This window comes from Varroa jacobsoni, unplaced genomic scaffold (genome assembly GCF_002532875.2).
Source record: "Varroa jacobsoni isolate VJ856 unplaced genomic scaffold, vjacob_1.0 scaffold_958, whole genome shotgun sequence".
Taxonomy (NCBI): domain Eukaryota; kingdom Metazoa; phylum Arthropoda; class Arachnida; order Mesostigmata; family Varroidae; genus Varroa; species Varroa jacobsoni.
The window spans coordinates 61544-77174 of NW_019213860.1; the positions used below are offsets into that span (position 1 = coordinate 61544).

The following is a 15631-nucleotide window of genomic DNA, read 5'->3' on the forward strand; positions in this document are numbered from 1 at the left end:
AAAGGGGTAGCTACCGTATAACAAATCACAAAATATAGGAGACCATAGTAGAGCAGGTTAAAATACCAAGTGATGGATAATATTGACTTTAGGCTTAACGGTAAACGATCGTATTTGTCGGCATTCAGTTGTCAAAATCGTTAAAGAACGTAAGCGTCTGACGTAACCTAAATCCCAGGGATTTTTGCAGAAAAAAACAGTGTTAACGGATTTATTAAAGAGGTTAAAGCCATCAGGCCTAGATCTATGCAAACGCTGTAGATTTATCGAGATTTGTTCAGTTCTTCACACAACGCTGTTTCTTTTGAGGCAAAATATTGGTCAGTCATTCTCGAGCAGTCACAAAAAGCTGTTTGTGACATCTACACGAGTTTATTAGAGATTACATTTAAAACGACTATAGAAGAGCTGTATCGTCATGAGGAAGTCTAGACGACCCATTCGCGGCTGCTGCGCTTTGTTTCAAAACTACTCGTTAAGTTTTTATCGGAATCTTATCCTTTTTCAGTTATTTTAAGATTGTAGTATTTACGTTAAAGTGGTTAACGTACAAGTTGAGTTTTCTAACACGAGCTATACACACTTACGGATCATCATCTTTAATGAAACGAGGCCGGTCTAACGTCCACGTTGAACCATTTAAAGCGTCTCCCATTTACCTTTATGCCTGGCACCCTCTGCACATCAATACTAGAGATTACAGAATAGTGCGAAAATATCTAAGGCTGGAATAAGTAGCTACGACTGTTCAATTCTACTATTTCATTATTGCTATGTATCTGAAACCGGTTGGCGGTTTTTGCAAAAGCCTAAGCATTTGCGCATATGCTTACGGTCTTTTGAATATCCGCAAAAAACCAAGGTTTCACAGTACATATTAAAAATTCTTCAAGCACGAAGAAGATATCAACTATACACATAAAGGCAGAGAGAGAGAGAGAGAGAGAGAGAGAGAGAGAGAGAGAGATCGGTTGCCGATGTGCTCGTTACCAGCGAGACCCACGCAACAATTTCGAGCGCCGTATTTCCTCTGCTTCCTAATTAGCTCGGGCCTGTTTTACCTCTCAGAATGAGGACATATTTAAGCAAGCCGATTTTAATTAGCTGCTTTTTTTTATTGGATTGAAAGATGCTATGGTAAACGCCACAATTGTCATATATTGGTCTTAACTGAAAAATTCACAGATTTGCACCTGGATACCGCTTCAACTACGTCCTGTGGCTCTGGCTGTCGAGGTATCCGTTCGTAAGTAAGTGTACGACCATACTAAGAACGTGAGTATTGAAATCGTTGTTTGCCAATGATACGTTGAGTAGTCGTCGAGCAGATTAGTCGCGTAGTAAAACTACAAGAGTCTCGAATAAACTGACGCCTCGATGGGCGCAAATTTAGACGGATCTAGTCTATATTGAGTAACAAGGATAATGAGAGTAGTTCAGGATTCGATAAAAGAGAAGGCTCGATTGTTATTCCCATTGATTCAGCTAACCAAAAAAAGTTTTTGATATCATTGTGGTTAGTAAGACGACGATGCAGCTTGCCCTGGCTGTTAGTGGCCAGCCTTCAATGCCAACCTGTGCTCACCAACAACCTTATGTATTGTAAAAAAGTACGAGCGTTCCACATATCGCACAGACACATATCTTTAGCAAGGTAAACATAATATTATTTATGAGTTAGCAAGACTATTAGTTAGTTAGGTTGCAAAATGTGCAACTTCAACACTCGCTTACCCACTAAACCGGTCGTAGCGCTAAAAGTTCTAGGGCTCTAGGGAAATTGTATTCAATGCCATCCATTCAACGCCAGTAGCTCATACGAGTGAAGGATGATGTTGCTGCCGCTGCGTAGCTTTACTGCGGTGAGGGAAACTCGTGCACTCGTTAGGTAAGAGAAAGGGTACTACCCGGTGTGTATTGGTGCTTTGGTCTATCAGCTTTTGCTGGGACTCGCCCCATAAATGACCCAAGACAGGATCATAATAAAGATGATGATAGTAATAGTAATGCCCACGCCAACTATTATCAAGTAACGCGCTATTAGGCTATTGAGTCATAAATTTCTGACTTTGGCTCTCGCATAAAATGGTTTGTCCTGATCTAGCCGTTATATGATATTCCTACATTAGTCCTATATCCACTGGACATCCCTGGCGTCGTGGTTCATGGCCTTCAAGCAAGTAGAAGAACACACTGACTTTATCCTCGGTTTATATATTGTTTTTATGAGTAATTAGATTCAAAGTCACAAAATGTTTCGTCTAGCGATTTATAGCATGAAGCTGAGTAATGAAAAACGGTACGTTCCGACGAAGTGAAGTTGAATTATCTCTCGAAGTAGAAACGTGGTCCGGCAAATCGAAATGTATACTAAAGGAAGGAGGCAGAAGCGGGTCTAAGTTAACGGTTGTTCACATTTACGAGAAAGTATCTACCGATTTTCTAGAACGATGGCTCCCAATTCACAGTCGCATAGCCGTTAAATAAGATTCTATTGTGTAAAGTTGTTTCCTATTGTTAATTTGTCTATGTGCTATTTCATCCAGTTGAAAACAGCTTGTATCTGAATATGCGGCAAACACAATCGATATAAAAACTGAGATACGCAAACATCATTTGAAACAATAATAACAAAATAGCACACAATATATAGGAAACCCTTCCCTTCGCACATCTTCAAGTTAGGCGTGCAAATGTCAACCTCCTTTATCGTACGTTCAGATCGATACGAAATCTACATGTCAAAGAACTATTCTCATCGTTTTAGGAAGGCGTAAACGTTATACTATTATTGACTTGCTTCGAAGATGCCCCAAACTGTATTGCCTAGCTTTTATAAAATTGCCCAATTGAATACAAAGAATATAGCCCACAACTCGGGCCATTTTCTCTCTACGCTAATAGAACTAAAATGTTCGTCAGAAAGGCCGGTTATTTATTTGTCTAACTAATAATTGTTGCTGAGCTACTGCTGAGTATTAGTCAGTTCAGAATATAAAGAGGAGAGATCATGTTTTGAGGAGGAAAAGCCAAATCGATATGTGACAGGTAAAAGACGCCTATAATATCACGGCTCCAAGTTACATTTACGTACAGATTCTACGCCAAAGTATATAGCTCGCAATGTCTTCGTGGCACCGTTTTCAACACTTACTGCATTGTACAGTATGACGGATTCTGATGTAAAGGATGCGTAAATGCAGAAGTAGTACATACAATACGGGTGCAAATCTAGATTTTTACTAGCACGCAGCGCAGGCCTAGATCATATAGGGCGCACTATTCGTAGGCTGTAGGTTATATTCGATAGGGAACGTTCACTCGATTTGTTGGTTCACTTCACTGAAACCTATCCCCGCTTTCACGGGTGTGACAAACTTGCAATTTCATCGGAACATTAGGTTGCCCTCAGGAACTGATATAGACTAAAGGGACAACTTACATCGAACAACGGAGGTGGCTGAACTTTGAACTTAAACTACAGAGCTGGAAAACTGCTCTGAAAATAGCAGATCACATAATGAACTAGCTACGTACATGCGTGCGTGGCTGGGTCGATTATTAATGTCAACGTATGGTATCAAAACAATCTTTTAACAATTTAGCGTATCTTCAGAAGAGATCTCTACTAAATTCAGCTTTTTTCAATAACTTTAACTGATCGACCATGCACAGATATGGAAGTTGGTTGAATAACAAAAAATGCAGAGTCAGTTTTTTTCAACAAAGTTATCACTATCAAAGAGGTCATCATGCTGACGGATTTCTAAGCAAGTAACACTGTCGTATTGTAGTGACAATTTTACTTGTCACTCGAGATGCAGCTAGTGGAATTGTCGTTTTACAATATCACGCTCGGGCCGAGGGGCAGTGGGGTATGGTAACCCAGTTTTAGATGATTGGCGAAGTTTCTGTTTGGGCGCACAAAACTGACTGCTTAGACCGTACGATTTAACGCATTTAGACTACATTTTTTGGATTTTTGTAGTCGAGAGTTTACTTCAACAAGCCCATGGCTACCCATGTTCCAAAGGGAAAGATTATGTCCTACACTGCTGACACTCAGCCGTGTAGGGCATAATAGCGACAAAACGTGATTGTAAATTTTATTAACTTACATTTTCGTTAGGACATGATTTAAGGTATGTGGCCTAAATAAAGCAAATAAGCGCACTGTATTAAAAGGCAATGTAAAATAGTTGAGTATTAGCTCTGATAAACAACGGCAATATGTCGACACAACAGTTCAGTGTAGGATTTGCCCCGGAAGTCAGCCTAGGTCTCTGCTCTTGATTAATGACCCAGCCCCGCACATCAACCGCTCTGTAAGGCGGGTCTTGAATGCTGACGGTCTTATAATATATATACAAAATCGATTTCATCTGCACTGGGCATTATTAACTGCTATTAGATTCCGGATCTATAGAGGCAAAATCAGTGATTTGTAACACCAAAATCAAAAAAAAAAGCTCTCAAGATATCTTATTTGCTTACATACATCGGTTGAACTATAGCAACGACAGGAAGGTCTTTTTGCCATATCTAAAAAGGCATTGATCCCTATTCACAAACCAGACGCTCTCAAAGCTATACCAACAGAGGCCACTTACGGAATTGGGACCATCTGAGAAGAAACTTTAGCGGCAGGGCCCAATGAATTTTGTCAAAGTTGAATCGTTCGTTAAATTGGTATTCGGCTTTCACACGACGACATAGAACCGATTAGGGTACCTGCTGTCTGACATGCTATCGTTTGTGAAAGAAGTCTGCCAAATGTTTCATTTCCCAAAAACATAATTAGCTTATCACACATTCACCGAAAGCTGAAAGGGGAGAAAAGGACCTGTCGTATCTCAGGACGCCCGTTATGACTGGCAACGTATGAATAAGTCAAATAGGCATATTGTCACTAGGTTTATGGTCCATGGGTTTCATAATCTGATTTGCGAAACACACGGGCATAGTGAACTTGACAGAAACTGCATTTGTCAGCTCTAAAACTAGGAACAGCAGATATTACATCGGGCATTGTAGCCAAATCGGATTAATGAACCGCTTTTTTCCCTGACATTAATTCTTATTTGTCTCAACTTTATCAGTACTAATGAATGTCTATATTAAAGCTAAAGTAATAAGACTCCGTAATGGAGTTTTATTATAACACATACATGCTAAAGGATGCTTATACTATTATCTGCCAAGCCTACACGAAAATCTGCACAAATTGTATGAATAATTATTATTTGAACTACAGTACCGACGCATATTTTGTACGCAGTAAGTCAAAAACACAGTTCCCACGTTTTTTAAATAATAAAAGTATTTAATAATAGACTTCAATAATAAGTTACTATGTTATATACCCTCCGTAACTGTTTACAACTATTCTTCTATATTTCCAAGCCCACATTGTCTCCATCGCATCTTTCCACAGAGTGATATCTGCTGCCTCGCGAGTAGGTCGTGGGCTTTGTCTCGAGAAGTTTTCCAACGACGTTGCAAGTGCTTGATCCATGTCGAAGGTAAGGCCATAAAGGCGATTGATTACCTAGGGAAGGGAAAAAATGAAAGTTCATTGGTGTAAGGTCCGGAGAATATGAAGAATGCAATAATACCTTCGATCCGAAGGCCAGGAGGGCAGGTTTGACGATGTAATTCGCATGTGGCCTCGCGTTGTCACGGAGCAGGATCACCTGATCTTGCTTATCAGATTTTCTCTCTTAAATAGCCTGATTAGCGTCACGTAGCTGCAGTATATCTTTTCGAATAATTGTCAAGTTATTCGTCGCCCGTCTTCTTTTACAAATGCCTTCAGATTGCTGTGAAACTCAGACGGTCGATCATAGCGGAGCCATCCTTAATGTCCGCATATCGTTTTGAAACTCAGAAAATGACCCTTAAACAATATTTTTAGAAATGATATCATTACATACACAAAACAAATGTTCTGGGCTGTTTCAGCAACGTTTTGAACTCGGAAAAATACGTAATACAAAAGATACTAAAGTGCACTTCTTTTTTTTTTTCTTACGTGGAACACGAATCTTTAAAGACCTCCCCTAAAGTCGCTTTTGCGCTGCGGCCTTATTATATCACTTCAATATGGCAGGAAGGCTGTTTCCGAACGGTATATCAGAAGTAAACAACTGAAGGGAAGTGGAGAAGCAACATTTTTAGAAGTATAGAAATTTTAGGCAATTTTTAGGTAAATCATAATAGGCGAGCAGTTAACGACACTGCTGTTCAGAATTGTGCGAAGCATTGGAGGGCCATCTGTGGCGTGGTGCGTGGCGAGGTCGTAGACGCGTTTTATACCTGCGCTGTTGTTTCTATTGGATACGCTTGTATCGGACCGTCCGCGACAACAGCGAGCGAACGAAACTGCCTTCAGTTCAGCAGTGAACCGAAACGAGGCCGAACGAAAGTTGACAAACAAAGACATCCGTAGTAGGGTAGAGGCAAGATCAAAAAGATCGAAATTAATTAAGGTTTTACACTGCTGGCAGCATTCAGATGGCCGGTTATAGGACGGTAGAAGAACTATCTGAAGACGTAGAATTTTGCCTAGTAGACACTCGGTGTGAGTGTCGCTCGCGCAATGGCTGGATTGACATAGGAGGATAGGTTATGACAGCCTGCATTTTCGGTTATAGGCTGTCAAGTATGCAATGACAATATGTGAGATGGCAGTCTAAGATGGCTGATCCGCAAGAGATAGTTGTTTCGAACACGAGATAGCTTAGAAACTCGAATATGCAAAGCAATTAGTAAATAGATAACTGCTGTTCCGGCCAATACCGGACAACTTTCTCAGAAAAACGACCAATAGATCCGGGCAGCTAGCTTGACAATATGTAGTCTATTATGGAAAAGTGCAATATGGTTCAAATTGATAAGAACTACTGAAATTCTGTCTCGTCCATTGGCTAAACCGTCGGCTGTTCCATTAGTAGCCTTTCGTCGGAGATATTGGTAATCCGTTTGAATATTTAAGGCTTATGCTTCCCTAGACCTGGAGTAAGTTGGTGTCGCTGGTACCTCAAGAAGCATAAACGATAGTTTTATTGTAGAGCTCTCTCAAAACCAACAAAAAAAAAAAGATGCTACGTAGAAAACCTGAACTAAAGCAAATTCGTGTCGTATTCCAATAACAGCTGTCAATTGATCGAATGACTCAGGATGCTCTATTGGAATAGAGTCTCTTGTTGCGAAGGAATTGTGACCTTTTTGCAGAAGCTCGAACACAAAATCTCCCGCTATAAATATATCGCTTGGCTGTTATGCACGTCTTCTTTAATATATTAGCTATTTGAAATGATGTTTCCTGTATAGCAAAGAGTTATTTACTACGATAATTAAATTATCCTAATGATAAAACTCACGGTGGATACTAATTTACCGACAAACAAAATTTACTCCTCGTGAGGCGTAGTAGATAACGTATTTACGTACTACCGGTGGGGACATGTGGTGGTCGACGCTCAAATCAATACATTGCGTTTCGCGCTGAAAGCCAACCATGTGATGCAATGCGTAATGACGGTACCAGATCTACAACTTCAAACAGTTACTCTACATAAGCATCGAATAAACTAGTGGACTTACGATTGTCATTTTTGCTGAGCCCCTTTTCTTTGGACGGTCTTCTTTCTTCTTCTTCTTGTTCTCTTTTAACAGTTCGTATAACTCATAATAGCAACAATATATGTGCAAAGGTACTTTCAAAAAGCGATCTTCGTAAAACACAAATACCTGTTAACAATTCTGTAAAAAGACATTGGGGTTTATGGCGACAATGTACGCGGGACCGCGCGTCATCTATCACCGGAACGATGTCTGTGCGGTTTGTTCCTGTCGCTGGTCCATACCATTTTCACTCGTAACCCTGTTAAGATATATATCCCTCTGTTAAACGAAAATATTCTTGCTGCCGTTGGTTTGTCTGTTTAAACAGCGATGTGGACCAGAGGCCACTAGTGGGAATTAAGCCCGAAACTGCAGTAGTAGCATCGGCATAGGTCGCCGCTGCGATACAACAAATTTCGGCTTGATTAGCTAGCTCGCTGTTGCTTACTGACGGATGGTCAGTTGATGGGGCGAGTGAATGATCCTGAGAATGCCCCTGCCAGCATGAACATTATCAGCTTTGAGGCCAATGCTGCTAGTATTGCCCTTGCTAACTGGCCCTCACGCACATACACAAACAAAGTAATACGGCTATATTTCTCTCTGTCGAGCCAGCAATAGTTGTAGGGCTTAGAAAAATAGCGAGTACTTTTATTGCCGCTGGATATTTCAGAGGTTTCGAACTACTCTGATGCGCGATTTGCACAAGACCGAACCCGAATTAACCGCTGTACAGATAGCTACAAATCCAAGAGAAGGCCAGGGCGGAAAAGGTTACGGCACTGCAGGGTGAACGAATCGAGCTCACATCAACATACGATCAAATAGAAATCAATAGTTTACCCAGAGTGAAGGTTATGATAATATACAAACGCTGGGACTGCTAGCGTTGTTTCCGATCTCACTGCCGCTTTAACTACTACTACTGCTGCTGCTGCTGCTGCTGCTGCCAAAACTGATAAAAATGGCTGCTTCGTGCCGAAAAGAAATGAGCGCCCTGTTAAAAAAGCGCATTGAGGATGGAGGCGCACGCAATCCATAAGTACCGTTAATGCAGTGGTAACTTTGCAGCAAACGGAAAAAGAGTTGTAAGGGAGAAGAAACACTATTGTCACAGCGTTACCGGACCTATCGATCACTTTCTGTTACGTCTCTACAGTTATTAACGCAAGTTAAATAAAATCAGTATTACGAGGTCCGTCATAGTGTCCCCTATTACATTAGTAGAAGAAAAGTCATTTATGCTTATATTGTGACCTGCGCGAGTAGACCGATTAAGCTTGCAAAACCCAAAACTGCGCACTCTGATGTCATTACGTAGGATCAGTATACTGAAATAAATTGTATCGGCTTCATTGCAAAAAAATATAAAGTTGAATCTCCACTAACCAGAAGCGCGGACCACTGAAGGCAACTACTAACAAAAAGTAGGTTTTTTTTTTTTTATCTCTGACCAACACAAGTAGCTTGTCATTATTCCATTGGTGGAAGTAACAAATTTTTCTTTATAAGCAACCCTTTTATTCCTTCGAAGGGTGAAAGAATTCAGCATGAGGGAACAGTGCACGTCCATAATGGGTTCAGGGAAGGCAATGTGTGCTTACATAGTCCTCTGCTTTAAAATATATCGATTACACAGTTATCTATATGAATTTGAAAGAATGAAAACAAAATTTAGGGCTTTACCTTAATTCTTTCAAACTGTTATTGATGCGAACCTTCGGCTAATTGAAGTCGAGCTGCGCGAATTCGCGTAACGAAGTATCAGGGTTAACCATTATAATATAGTTTTAAAAAATAGGACTGCATATCGTCTGAAATTGCGAGTACGACCTATGTAAAGTAACGAGTCAGAGATTGTAAATGGTAAGTAGATAGGCTTTTACAGTGAAAGCGTTGACATTTTCCCGTATTGGGCACCGAACATCAATATAAACAGAAATGGCAAAATTGACTTTTTATCTTTTTCACCTTTCCTGTTAGATACGACTCCGATGCTTCAACAAGCTATTATCTAATCGGGCCACTCGAGTGTAACTTGTGCTTAATAGAATAGCACCCCCAGGTTAATGGAAGGTACCCCCGATTCAAACAGTTCATGAAAAATAGCTTAAATGTCACTACAGGCACTAATTATTATTGTATGACAAGGCAATATTAAGTCTGACTTATATAATGAATTTAATCCAAGAAGACTAACGTCGTAGTCGTTGATCAATGGTTGAAAGGGAAAAGCACAATACATCAAATGTATTTTACATACAAAGGTATTTTTTCTCAAAACGCCCAGTGAGTGACCATTTCTATGCTTTGTTGTATAATTTTCGAGCTTTGAGACACATATACATTCAACTGTTAACCCTGTTCCCTAAAGTAACAGCTCACACTGGGAACTCCAGCTGTCTGCCAATTTCTATTTGCGTGGTAAAGTTTGAAAAGTTTTGACCGGGCTTAACGCCGTGCTTAATCCAGGTTCAGACGCTTGAAAAAGGCTCTAAGAGACACATGCCACACACAGAAAAGTTTAGACAAATCAAGGAAACAAGGTGTGTAACGTAACTGGCTTTAGAAAGGAGCGTGGCGCCAGCTGTATGTAAGAGTAGCAACATTTGGCGAGTTTCCTTCCGTACAAGATAACTAGCGTTGTTTCTCGGATGTTATTAGAAAATGGCAGTCGGCGGTTACGAAGATCAAGTTTGGCTGCGCCTACTTTGGGTTACGTTGTTAACCTTGCGACCCTTCAAGTCGCTTTCGGGTCTGACTCCTCTCACAATCGTACCAGTTGCCGGAGCCTGACCCCACCGATGAGTCCAAACGCGCTACTCAAGTATAAAGGTTACGGGGGTAAGACAGCGTGATATTTATGTGGTGGACATTTACGACAATGTGCGGAGGATATTGAGTCCTTCTAAGTCGACCCCGGGATAGCACAAGGGGTAGGAACTTGGACTTGGCACTGGAAGCAACCAGGCGTCACGAAACGTCGCGTACAAAAGCAAACGAAATCGATCGAGTGAAGTAAGAGACCCAGCGTGAGAGCGAGAAATGACTCAACAAAAAAACAGGGGAATAGAAAAAGGAGTCGCCTTGAAAAGGGACTGCGCTTTTCAGAGAATTGGTACAGCTTGTGCTGGCATTGTCGGCGTAAGCATAAAGCTCACCAGACGCCAGCGCACGGCGCTTTCTTTTTCTGTATCCTTTTTTTTTTCTTTCCCTAGGGGAAAAAGTGGATAACAACCATCTAGTAGTTGCATCGTGGTGAAGGGCCCTAGAAGAAAAGTTCTTTCCATTCCGGGGGTAAGCTAAGGATCGTCATCAGGAGATCCTATCAATAACGATGGGTTGCTCCTCCTATCAGGGCTGATCAAATCTAACTTGCTAGCCATTTCAGGCCGGCACCGTGAATGATCTAACCGACTAAGCCTCCTTTTTCTCGTTCTTCTTCCTTTCCTTCTCCAATTTCCCGAGAGTCTACCTTTCAGACAAGGGCGCTTGTACGTAATCCCTCCGCTGCCGGATGCCCAGCCGATAACGAACCGAGAGTGAGCAAAAGAAGGGGCATGCAAGTTTAAAATGACATCATCGAGTCAAAGCCCACCGGATTCCAGAGCGAAACGGCAAAGCACGCCAACACAACGCAACGGACGCACAAAAACATGTCGGCAACACCAGGAATTGAGTCCTGGTCTCATCAGAAAAGCCATATGAACCTTTTTCACGTATCTCATTCAATACTCCAATGAAAATATTTCCGTTTGGCTTTGGATAAGGGAAGAGATCTTGCTAAAATTTCGGGCTACTTTATCTGAATGACGTTCCGCTGATGTTGATGGAAACCAGCCGGGAGTGCTTAATGAACAAGTGCTCAGAACTAGATTGGCCCACCCTCTTTTACCCCATTTCTCTAGATTCACTCATCCGCCGATACCCTGTCACTACCGATCGCGAGGGCCTTCACGCCGCCAATATATAACTGATTGGCCATCGTGTGAACTATGAGCTAAGTTTTATTTTACACCTGGTGCTTACTTCGGTTACTCTATACATTTCTATGTTAAGAGAAAATTGAATTAGAGTAGCAGTTACGATGAGAAATCACAGCAAATGATTCGGTTGGTTGCTCCACTGATCCTTCTTGCAATATTACTTGTGCTGACAATTACTTCCTTTGGATCGCAGACCCAAACGATCCCCAGAACTATAGAAGTTCCCATAAATTTAGCACTGCTAACCGTGGAGCTGTTGACAGGTTTCCTTGAGCAGTGTAGAATTTGAAAACGTGACACCGACACGAAAAACTCGCGCAATTCACTGAACTATCAGGTGAACTAAAGGTAATATTGGTGTAACTTCAGAACGTGAAGTACATTTGAAGAAGCCTGTATCGAAGCTTGCGCGTACTACGGGCAGTAGTATTCTCCTGCTTAGACATCTTGACGCTATTGAAGTGGATCAGAATTCTACCTAAGCATGTTGAAAATTATTGTTTTTTTATTAATATACCATACCTATTCAAGTAGATATTAGCAACAGAATAGTCTAACCTAAATATTGTTCAGCAAAAAGGACTGGAAGCCCTCCGTTAAACGTACGAGTAATAGTCGTATAGCAGTACATGCTGGCTTTCAAAGTAAGCCGCAGGAGCCAGGACTCAAAACAATACGTGCTATCTGTGCAAGAATATTTGCGCGAGTAACAGGTACTTAAATGCTATAAAATTGAGCTGGCCAGGCAGGACACACGGATGCGCTATCCGTATTACGAACAGACGTCGGGTGTTATGTTTATAATACATACCCATGATAATTATGTCGGCGCAACTCTATATTGTCCGCATAGACATCGTTCCTCGTTTGTTTCCAAGACTTTATCCAAGCAAAACGAGTTATTTTGTGTTAGAAATGTCATTCCTGCCGGTCAGTGCGTTCAGTAGAACCGCCGTTCACTGCAACTACAACTTCGATTTCTAACTTGTTAGTTATTTTGAAGATGTCTCTTCTCTAATCCGCAGCTAACGATTTAATGGTCACCATGCGTCGAGCGATACTGGTGTGCGTAAGCTCGTAGAATGTTACCTAAATGCGTCACATACGAAAAATTCCAGCAGAATGAAGCTTGAGAGCGCCCAAGGCCCCAAAAATACAAGGGCTCATTTAAACAACAATGATATTCTCTTCTGTACAATGGCCTCCAGTTTCTGTATGTTTTTACTTAGGTATTCCTCAATTAATAACATCGGATTTGCGTGTATAAAAGTGGCTTTTGAATAGTGTTGATGATTTGAGCCTATTTAATCTGAACCCTATTGAAACTATTTCGCTTTCCATGGTGGAAATTTTTTCGAGGAGCCACATGAAAATTGGCAACAACGTAGACCGATAAAAAATTTGTTCTCGGACAAAAAAGACCTTCGATCTTGATGGTGGCTCGTCGAACGTGAAGAGATTGCGTAATGGCTGATCTTCTTTTAAATGGCGAAATCCATGCGCCGTTGCTCGATATGTCCAATTTACTGTTTCGTTCCAGAAAGAACAGATTCTCTGCTCGTGTCGAATAACTTCATTCGCGCTGCAGCAAATAACCCGCCGAAGTTTCTTTCAATCTAAGTACCGTATGCTGTACATGTCAACTATCGTATGGTATTGATAGCTTCGTTCTGTGTGCTAATACGGTCCTCCTTTCGCCTAAAAATAAATATCAAGCCTGTGCTATGTAGCCGCACGAGCGTATTTCAGTTAACTAGCCGTCTTCATCGTCACTCTATCAATAGGTGATTTCAAATAGGAACAGCTGGCGAAATGTCCTACTATGTAATAGCTCATTGTCTCGCCGCAGTGACCTAAACTTATTTAGATATAGGGTACTGCTAGACATATTCTGTATTTTTGTTGTTGCAGGCATTCACACGGACACATAGCCGCTGGATTGCAACATTTTCAAAAAAAAAAAGCAGTGATTAAATCTTGTGAAAAATTCATAGGTATCGTTATCGACCGTCTTGCAAGTCATCTGACATCTTTAGCTAGAGTTTTTTTTTTTTTTTCAGTAATTTAATGCATATATAATTATAAATGAAAATAAATATCTATATCGATGCAGTTGCTCAATGGTTAGTCGACCGCAGTCACAGATACAATGGTTCATATCCCCTTGAAACAAGTGCAAGTCGACATTTATTCAAACGAAACAACTGATGGCCCTTGATTCTTGACTTCGTGACTGTTTACCACGCTCTTATTGTCTGATTCTGGCAAGAATCAGAAGAATGGTCAGCGGAGCTTAAACCCCTTTGTTATTGTCAACCCTTGGAAAATAGAAAATTTTTTGGCAGACCAGTGGGGCTTATGCGCAGCACGTTCAATTTTTACCGTAGACTACTGCGCTGCAATCTAATATATGACGCATACATTTCATAAAAAAGGTCACATTCAATATTGGATGAACAAATCCTTTTGGCAACGATCCAGTTCGCACGTGAATTTAAGTCAGTAAACAAACGAATTTGCCCAAATTTCCCCGTTGTTGATGTTACGTGGAACGAGTCCATGTTACAGCAGTATCGCGAGAGAAAATAGCTACTGCCTATTGCACACGTTAAACAACGGCAACATTAGTGAGAGATGCCATCAGATGGAACGAAAAAAAAACAGCACGAACGTGTGCCAGCTTTATTCGAATGACGAAACACGGACGGGCATTGGAGAACAATGCATATGCGTACTATGTGAGTCGGTATACTTTGTTACCCGTTCTCCTGCTTCATTTATTTGATTCACCCGTTTTCCCTCTACGCTGCTCGGTACAGACGGTAGAGAACGTTGGTCGACCGTAGACAGACTTTAACAGTAACAAGCGATTGCGTATTACGCTGGATAGTGCCTGCTGTCCGTTGGAAGGTTTACCAGCTAGGAGGGGCTACCAACTGCATGAGACGAGATTTGCCACCAAGCCACTGGCTGCATAATGTAGTCACCTTAGCCAATACCTGTCCTGCTTCTGTTCCCGGCACAGAACCATCACTCCCCGATCCTCACCTCTGTTCCCTAGCGCCGTAGGTACGACTGCCCCTAGCGGCCTGCACTAAATAATGAATACCGCCGTCGACTGCCAAGATTCCATAGAAACTTGGTGCTCCGTATATTGTGGACGTGACATGAGAGTGACAATGAATTTGCCTGTCGTGCCGTTGTTGGACGGAGCAAAAGGGTGACCGGTTGTGTAGTTGCTTTCGAGAGCATTACGATGGCACGAAGAAAGAGACAGGAAGAACACTGGTGCCACGCAAGGCTATCTTGTTCCTCCGAGACCCACCGCCGTTAGTACCCACCGTCATCATCACAGTCTGTTGTATGTACATTAAAAAGGGGGTGGGAATACAAGCACCTCGTCCTTCTGACTATAGAGAATTGTTGGTGAATAACTATGTGTAGTGGTGGAAAACAGACATTTCCGCAGTGCTGTTTGACAAATCGTCTTATTTTTACAATAAAAACACTGATTGCTTCTTCGTGTTTAGCGCCAGCTTATTAAAATTAGCAGGTTTCAACTTCTGTGTGAAGATAGAAGTAGCCCAATGGTGTCTTTAGGCGGGCAGATTAGTTTACAAAAAAGTGTACATTTCAGCAAATGCTGTCTTGATAAATGAAGAAAGCATTAGCTTTGTCAAACTTATCGGTTTTAGCTTGACCATTGTTCTTCTCCTGAGTTCTTACTGCTTTTTTTTTGTGGTTTTGTTGCTTTTACAAAGTCAGCTACCCGACTTTTTTAGGGCTACGGTTTAGTTGATAACTCTTTGTTAATCACAGTGGGTTAATCAAAAAGTGATATTTCTTATATTGCATTTTGCGTCTAAAACGTACTACGGCTTTAGCAAGCAGTGCGTCTATGGGCGCGCAGACATGTCCTTATCATCCATTCGACACCGGTATATGGAGAATCCCACAAACTACAGAGAAAGCTACCTCCTGGAAGATCTTACCAGGAAATAGATTCTTTTCTAAGGCTT

At 41.3% G+C, this 15631-nt stretch overlaps 1 long non-coding RNA gene across 3 annotated transcripts in view; it reads left to right on the top strand.

The window, feature by feature from the left end:
* The first annotated feature begins 14405 nt into the window (after positions 1 to 14405).
* The window catches only part of LOC111265336 (uncharacterized), a 34649-nt gene continuing 33423 nt past the window's right edge, over positions 14406 to 15631 (top strand). For all 3 annotated transcript variants that reach the window (XR_002683394.2, XR_002683393.2, XR_015313017.1), the window contains exon 1: positions 14406 to 14973. This is a non-coding gene — a long non-coding RNA (uncharacterized LOC111265336). The remainder of the gene's footprint in view (positions 14974 to 15631) is intronic.